This window comes from Athene cunicularia (genome assembly GCF_003259725.1).
Source record: "Athene cunicularia isolate RWA chromosome 11 unlocalized genomic scaffold, athCun1 chr11_part1, whole genome shotgun sequence".
Lineage (NCBI taxonomy): Eukaryota > Metazoa > Chordata > Aves > Strigiformes > Strigidae > Athene > Athene cunicularia.
This window is the reverse complement of record NW_020799113.1, coordinates 6,523,776-6,532,300: the sequence shown is the minus strand read 5'-3', so window position 1 is coordinate 6,532,300 and position 8,525 is coordinate 6,523,776. Positions and strand designations below refer to the sequence as shown.

Genomic DNA, 8,525 nt, shown 5'->3' with positions numbered 1-8,525 from the left:
TTTTTTTTTTTTTTTTTTTTTTTTTTTTTTTTTTTTTTTTTTTTTTTTTTTTTATAATGAACAATCTTGTGCTGGTTAAGAGTGCATGAGTCTTTTCTTTTAGCACCAGTTTCAATGGAACTCATTCATTTAGGTCACAGTTCCTCCAGTGGCTGCTACATACCCCTTGGCGTCAGTGTGGGATTTCGAGGCTGACAGCCGTACCTGTGAACTGCAGACTTACAATAGTCCTCTTGAAAATGGTCTATAATTGTATGACAATGGTGGATTGTTTTTCATTGGGTCAAGGGTAACGTCCTTTCCAATGCAGTAATTAAAATTCTGAATCCCAATAGTCCTCTCCTGCAAAGAAGGTAACAGGAACAGGAATGTTTAATACAGGTGGGAGGCAAAATGAGGCTAATTTTGACAGGACCTAGATGACTTAAAAAATGTATGTGTGAGACATTGATGGTAACCTGGAGAGAGTAACCATGAAAGAAACAAGAGATAAAATGGACCTCCCAGTGCCTAACTGCTGTTGATTACCAACATTTGCAATATGGTAGTCATTTTTAACAGTTGTTCTCCTGTTAGATGTCCAGATAAAAATGTGGCACCATAAGCGCCTGGCTGTCCATATTGCCTCCAAATTAAGTGGTTTTATTTTTTTTTAATTGAAAAAAATGTTAGATTTGTCAGAACAATGTTTTTAATGTTTGGGAGGGACAGGAATGGAACAGAAGCTTGCTAGAGAATGAAAGCATTTACTTTGATCTGCAATGAACACTTAATTTGAGACTTCAGTATTTTAAGAGCACCTTTGTGTGATTCAGAGGGAAAGTTTACATAAACTTCCAAAGGAAAACTAATGCAAATGGAAAGAGGGAGATGTATTTAAAATCTGTCAGAACAAAATATTTTCATTTTTCGAAAGTTTTGTGTTTGGGCTTTTTGGGGCATAACTATTTCAGTGAAAGCAGTATGTGATTTGAAAATGCCCATCAATGTCAAGTGTCTGCATTTCCACACAGTTCTAGTAATAAATTTGTTTTATATATATATATATATATATATATATATATATATATATATATATATATATGTGTGTGTGTGTGTGTGCGTGTATAAATAGCTGTGGGTCTTGTAGATCCTCTAACCATTTTGTTACCTCAGACACCCACTTTAACTCTGAATAAAAAAACCCCACACTCAAGTTACAGTTTCCAAAGAGGCGGTAGAGAAGCATCGATACTGCTCAAATAAGAGAAATGCAGTTGAGTGTTTCTATTTGCCTAAACCATACCACTGAATACCTACGAAAGACCTGGAAGCCTTCTTAAAAACATAAGAGCCTGAGGTCAGTTGAGATGAAAAACATTTTTTTAATTGAGCTACGCATTATATTAAGAACTGGGCAACACCAATTAGCCTTCATTACCCTCCTGTCAGTCTCTCTGTGAAGAAATTGTCTTGTCTCCTATTAGGCACTAAATGATTTGTACCAGACATTTTTATATCTTCTCTCTCCTTGTCAGGCAACTGCCATTTTGTCAACAAAGCGCTGGGGCTGGTGTTTCCCTGCAGTACAATGAGGACTACTGGAATGATACTGCTTGTAAAAGTCAAGGCTTGGATGTAGCCTGAAATTTTGAAAACCCGGATGGAAAGCTGCATGAGGGTTGTGTCAGGATTTGTGCTCATGCTAACTTTCAAGGTGTGTACAGTGCTTTTCCTAAGTGCGCTTGAAGTAACTCAGTCTGTGGTTCTTTTCTATCCTCTTTGCTGTTAATTATTTGGGTCCACTTGGCTATTATTCACTTTCATTTTATGTGTGTCATAGAGACGATTAAAGCACCCAGGCTGAAGGAAGAAAGTGTTCCTACAGTGAGACAAGGGCAGGTAGGAAATTGTTGTGCTGTAGGAGAATGTTGTGCAGTCAGGCACAACTGCTAGCACAGACTCAATATGGGATCCCACAGGATCTTGTCTGAGTTATCCTGCAAGAAGCTATAGGAAGGGAAATTTCATGACTCATTATTTCTGTGTGAAATATTTACGTGCACTGTCTGCGTACCTCTGGTTAACTCAGTCTGTAAGAAGTTCCCCTAGCTATTCAAGCCATATGAATACTCCTGCTCTACTTTCTAGAGATTCCTTTTCAATTAAGAAATGCTGCAGTTTGCTTTGATGCAGATCTCTACCTACTTACAAGCTTCACCCAGCTCCCCCATTGCTAGCTCAGGAGTGTTTCCCCAGCCCACACATCCTTCCCTCCCGAGAGCGCTCAGGTTAACCCAGTCTGCTTAGCCTTCCAGCACACTAACCTACATTTCCCCGATGCTCTCCAAGCCGCACCATGCGCGGCGCCTGCAGCGCTCCCAGCCTCCCACACACGTCCCTGCTGCAATGTCTGCTTTAGGCGGGAGCTGTAAATGCCCTCACACCACAAGAGCAGAGTAGACACCACTTTTACCAGCTTTCACCTGGTATATCCAAGTAAAATCCCTGAGGACACTCATTAGGCAATGTTAATTATGGCAATCAACCTACTCAGTCTGACCTAATTATAAGTAATTAGCTTATCCTTTTATTTCCAAACCTCTCTCCCTAGTGAGACTGTACTTTTAAGATTTTTAAACTAACAAAACTCCTGTCACAGATTTCCTTTTCAGTTGTAGCAACCTAAGTTAAAGGCCTAAGTCCATAAGAAAAGCATGGTCAACATCTCACAGACCTGGGGAAGAAGAAGGGGCCCTTCAAAACTTAAGAAATTACAAGAGTGACTTCTTAAAGTTACTTCACTGGTGTAGGGTCTCTAGTGGGATTTTTTTAAAAATAGTTATAGGCAACAAAATTCCACTAGATGCCTATTTACCTAAAAAAAATCTTGTGCTTTTGGATTATAGTGATGCCTCTCAGAGCCATTGTAGCAAAGAAAGCAAGCGCGACACAAACTATAATTGTTTACAGTTATGCCCAGTTATGCCATGTAGCAAATAAACCCTTTGTTTACAATACCCTCTGGCCATTCTGTCTGGTTACAGTAATGACAAATAGTGTTAAATTATGTTCTTTTAGTGAAAGAATGCAGTATTTTTGTTTTTGCTGCTTCAAGCAGCAAAGATTTGTCTGCGTAAAATGACATTTACTAATCCTCAACTGTCGTTGAAAGACTGAGTTTACGTTGCTCTCCTATTGCAGTTTGAAAACGAGCGCTGCTCACGTGGGTTGTGTGAGATCTCTTATGAGTAATGCACTTGACATAACTGAAAGCTCTATCCTTGTGGTCTCAAAATGTCTCTCAAATGACTGTTCCTATAAAAGCTCTTTGAGGAGCTTTCTAAATACCTCTTTCTTGGCCCAAAGAAACCTTTTTTCTTGAGTTCCTGTAGGGGATTTTCATTCCTGTACCTATCTCCATGTCAAGCAGTATATATACTTGACATTTTGCCTTTTCCACCTGCAGCTCTCTTTCCAAAGCCACCAGTTAATCGTTTGCTGTGTAACAGTGCACCCATGGGATTAGGAGCTTCTAATAACGCTTTTAGGCTTCAGGCATCCACATATGGAAGATGCTGTAGGTGTCTGTCCTTTTCAGACTCCATGCTGAGCACAGGTTTGTATTGTCATGCAGTGATGGACCTTTCTCCCTTACCTTTCCCACTGAAAAGGATGCAGTTACACACAGTCAGTGGTGTCAGTCTACAATAACTTTGAAATAATTCCCATTCCAAGGATTTGTGCTCCTGGCTCATTTGTGCTAATGCAAAGCACTCTGAGATGTGTCAAAATTTCCTACTTTGAATACTAAGTCAATGCCTATTGAAGCCAAATTATTTTTTCCCTCCAACGATTCCCAGGTTCCTTGAATCAAACCCTGTTTACAGAATTCTCCCAAGGCTGTTTTGTGCCTTTCTTTACAGATGATATTTGCAAAATTTAAAGCCACCTTTATTTCCATGCTCGGCATTTACTAATAGTTAGATCTGTAAATAACAAAACCCTCTGCTTGGTCAGAAATGTAACCTGTGTGATGACATTTTACTCAAGGAAAATATTCCAATGACTTCAAGTGGAAATTGATTACAAGAAGTCTACTTGTTTTGTATTGTGAATTTTAAGCACAGTCAGGGGAAATTATAAAGTTAACCTAAACCACAATTTTCCCATTTTCTTGTGAAGGATGTGAATCTGGACACTTCCAAAGGTATAGTGCTGGGATAAATGGATGACTGAGCATTGCAAATTTCTGCATTCTCTTCTGTTTTACATGGAAGAAATGTTAGCAGTGTTCTTGGGTCATGGAAACTGCCTTACTACCATAGATGTTTTGTGCCAGTTATCACAAATAACACACATTTTGCAGACCAGACAACTCTAACTAATCTATCTGAATTTTCCTTGCACCAGTATAATGTGGGCATGATTTTAGCTCAATAAGGGCTGCACTGTTAGGTGTACTGGTGATGCTCCTTCCACAATGGAGAAGTGCACTTTGTTTAGCGTGGCAAATTATGATATAAAAGAATGAATAAACAAAACCCTCATGACAAAAGCCCTCTGTTATGGATGATAAATTAAACTATACTTAAAAAAAAAAAAACCAAACAAAAACCAAACCACACTTGACATACTTTAAGTTTCATTTCTCTGTGGATTCTTATTCTTGCTTTTATTCTAACCCTTTAACATCATCTGTCTTGTCTCTTGTTTTTGCTTGAGTACTACAAAACGATCCTTCACTCTATTACTCCCCTTTGCAGACCATTATCCTGCCCCAGAGGAAGCTGCATATCTCACGTTTCTTGAAGGAATTCCTCCGTACTGCTAACCTTTGCCTCGCTTGTATAAAGCACAGCTCTCTGGCAGACTCTGCCTGTCTCATATCTCTCTGATGCAAGCAGAGGTGTCAGAGTGTCCCAGAGAGCCATTAATCAACGGCCCCCCTCCGCCATCAGCTCCTTAGAAGCTATCCCATGAACCCGGAGTGCTTTTGGAGGTCTAGAGCAAACAGCACAAGAAGCTTTTACCACCAATATCTTTCATAGATCATCTAACCTGATTGATGATAATACTAAGAATTAAATATTTATGGTTTAGAAGCATGGAAAAGTTTTGAAATACATATTTTAAATTTATATGAGAAGAGTAATGTCAATGCATGCAAGATGCTTTTACATAGTGCTTTATAAAAGGAGTTCTGTCCTACTGTTAATGCCATCTTCATTCTTTCATCATATTATTTCATATAAAGTGCACATTCATGAAGTTAAAAAAAAAAAAAGAAAAGAAAAACCACAAAAATGTGAAATAGTAGAAAGAAGTCTCAGGCTTTTTGTCTATTTAACTATTAGAAACAAAGAAACAAGCTGTCATGTTTCGTGTTGCTGAAGTACCACTTAAGGCAGATGCTATATGTACATCACAATGAATAATTTACTATGACCGTATCATCTAGGGCTATGATCTCACTCCTCCTCTTCCCACTAGTAAGTACCCACCATGTCTGATTGATAGCTTGTGGCTGGATGACCCATAGATACAGAGGCAGAAGAAATGGAGAAACTTCTATTAGCAAATCAATCCTGCTCTCTTCTATCAGAAGGCATCCTCTGCTCATGCAAATGTCAAACATGCTGGAGACTTTAGTCTCATACCTTTTAAAAAAATCCTATGAGCTATTCATGGCATTTGGGATGTTAATGCACTTGAAGGATTTTTACCCAAGTAGGCCAATTTCAGTTTTATGAACTGCATTTTGGTACAGATACTGCCTTCCATCATGAACAGGCTCAATACTACTATTATTATTCATTCTGTTTACCTTAACGATAGGAAAGCAGTACTTGTGCAAGGTTAAAGTATGTTTTGTTACCCGAGAAGAGTAGTGCCATTTCTGTAATCTAAACTGTGAAGTCCTGCATATCCTAGATATGAAACCCGATAACATAATCTTTTATTCCCATTCTAAGCTACAATTTGCATGAGTGAGTGTTCTCAGGATTAGTTGCATAGTTCAAAAATGTCCAGGGCTTGTTTAGGATTGACAGAAGAAACAAGACATTTTTAAATTAAACTGCTGGGTTTTAAGGAATGTTTCCTTAATTGGTCACCACAACCTTTTTCCCTGACTGAATGGATTTTTCTAAACCACAGTGTAGCGAGACAGTCTTTTCACGTCAGTTTAAAATACAAAGTATTTGGCTACATAAACTAAACAAAGAAACACTATTGAATATAAGAATTTCTTTCTCTGTAGGCCAGCATAATGTCTATGGCCTACATAAATGTTCTGGGCAGCTGTTCAGAACGGCTGATTTCACCTAGAATTAGGAATTTAGGCACAAAATACAAGTGTATGAATTAATTACTTCCATAGGTACCATTAATATTCCTGCCTACCCCCTTCCTGATCTGTCATTAAACTTCAAAAAGTGTCCACAGGAGACAAAGCTTCAGAGTCCAAACTGAAGTCTGATGACATCTTGATGGCTTTTTGGGATCTTTGAAAATGAGATGTATAACCAAGCTATAAACTTGGGTGAACATAGCACACTCCCTTCTACTTTGATTCAAATGCATTTCCCTCCACAACATTTGATCTTATAAAAGAAATTTGAACAGGCTTTCTGCATAACCAAGAAATAATTTTACAGTTCTGAGCAAGTTCTCCAGCTCCAATGGCCCTGCAGCGCATGCTGGGTCTCATTTCCAGTCAATGTGGAGCTCTCCTTTTCCAGAATTCCAGACATTATTTTGGCAGAGGGCTTCCAGCACCCACTTATCTACAGAGAAAGATCTGCCCATCTGGCATTAACAACAGCTCGCTGTGAGATACCTATCTTCTAAGGAATGGTAAATGGTAGGATCAGCTGACAAGTAAAGCAGAGCGTTATCTGTGTTTTTCCTGACTTTGGTGAGCTCGTTTTTTAACTTCAGCATTCCACCAGGGAAGTCTGTTTTTAATACAGGCAGATAGACAGCATGATAAACTTAATGTTCTAACAAGGAGAGCAGGACCAGTTTTATCTTCATGGCAACACAGGTTCCATATGCAGTCTTTCAGCAAAGCATTTAAAATTGGAATTTGAGTAAGCATCACATCCAACTGTTTTATGGGCCTGGGTCTTGGGTGACTAGAGAACACTGAGCCACCGTCATCCTGGAAACCAAATGCTGGGAGCTGGACAATGCTCTTTGTGTCTGGTTGAGGAATCAATCAGATCAACAAAGGAACTGATTTTCAGAGCTGGTAAGACCAGAGTAAAATGGAATTCAGAACTTTGGCTGACTGAGGAATACTGAGGTCCAAAGAGATGTGCGTATCATCAGGTGACAAGGACAGGACAACAAACTTGGGCTCTCACATCCTACTTTTCCACCTCTGCACATAAGTTCTATTATAAAACTCATTCAGGCTGCATGTATCTATAATGCTCCCGCCTATGTAGTCATGTTAGTATACGTGTTGAGGTATATAGACCTCAGAATTTTTGAATCAGTGTTTCAAGACGGTCAGCATGTGCTCACCTAATGCGTACAGGACTTTCAAAGGTTTTATTGTCGCAGTTTAATGCAACTATGAAGAAGTGGAAAAGCAAGGTGGAAGAAAATAATGTGGAAAAATCTTGTTTAGTCTGTTTATCAGGAATTTCTGACAAGTTCATGTGCAGAATGACGATGGAAGAAGATATTCTCTAGGAAATATCTGACACAATGCACTAAGACGAAGAAACTAGAATACTGACAAATCTCTCTACTAACCCTGCAAGCACTGTAGAAACACATTAAAATAATGAGAAAAAAAACCACTAAAATTTCCTCTCCAGGTACAAGATTTTTTTTTTTTTTTTTTTTTTTATTTCCTACTACAAAAAAATCAATTTTTCCTCTCTCCTCAGCAATTACATGTTAGTAGCAATTACATGTTAGTGTGAAGGCACTTTGTGCCTTGAAAGTATTACTTCAACAGATAATGTAAAGGCTTTATTTGCTACTGAAAATTACAGAAAAGCCTCTGTAGCATATGACCTCAGTATGTTTCCTTCTCTCACCCCCACCATGGAGACTGAAACAAATGTATCGGATGTTAATATTGAAGTCTAATTAGGTCTTAGAAATAAAAGAATACATTGCTAACTAAGCAATTTCTTCAGTCAGAAATGTTAATGAATATGGTTATCTAGTGCAATTAAAGGCTTGAATAGGACATCTGATGTCACATTGATTTAGAAAATATCTCATCTAAAACTTTCCCCACAGGTTAAAGGATGCAAATAAAATACTTTATTCTTACACAATATTATTATTATCAAAATATTTAGTTATTAACTACAGTATTCATAAATTCAGATAGGTGCATTGAATTATGTCTATTAGAAAATTCTGTTTTTCTGTATGCTTAATGTTTCCTATAAAACCTAATTAGAGATTAGATTAAGGATATCTTAATAAGATCTGCAGCTGATTTTCAAGCCTTATTTTGAACCAGTTGTGAGAGACTGAAATGTCAAATGACTGTCTCAAAGCTTGCTTGTGTCTGT

The 8,525-nt window shown here is 38.1% G+C and overlaps 1 long non-coding RNA gene across 1 annotated transcript in view; it reads left to right on the top strand.

The window, feature by feature from the left end:
- The window catches only part of LOC113484330, an 18,875-nt gene extending 11,019 nt beyond the window's left edge, over positions 1-7,856 (top strand). The window contains exons 3-4 of the long non-coding RNA XR_003399205.1: positions 1,518-1,696; positions 7,552-7,856. This is a non-coding gene — a long non-coding RNA (uncharacterized LOC113484330). The remainder of the gene's footprint in view (positions 1-1,517; positions 1,697-7,551) is intronic.
- The last annotated feature ends 669 nt before the right edge of the window (positions 7,857-8,525 follow it).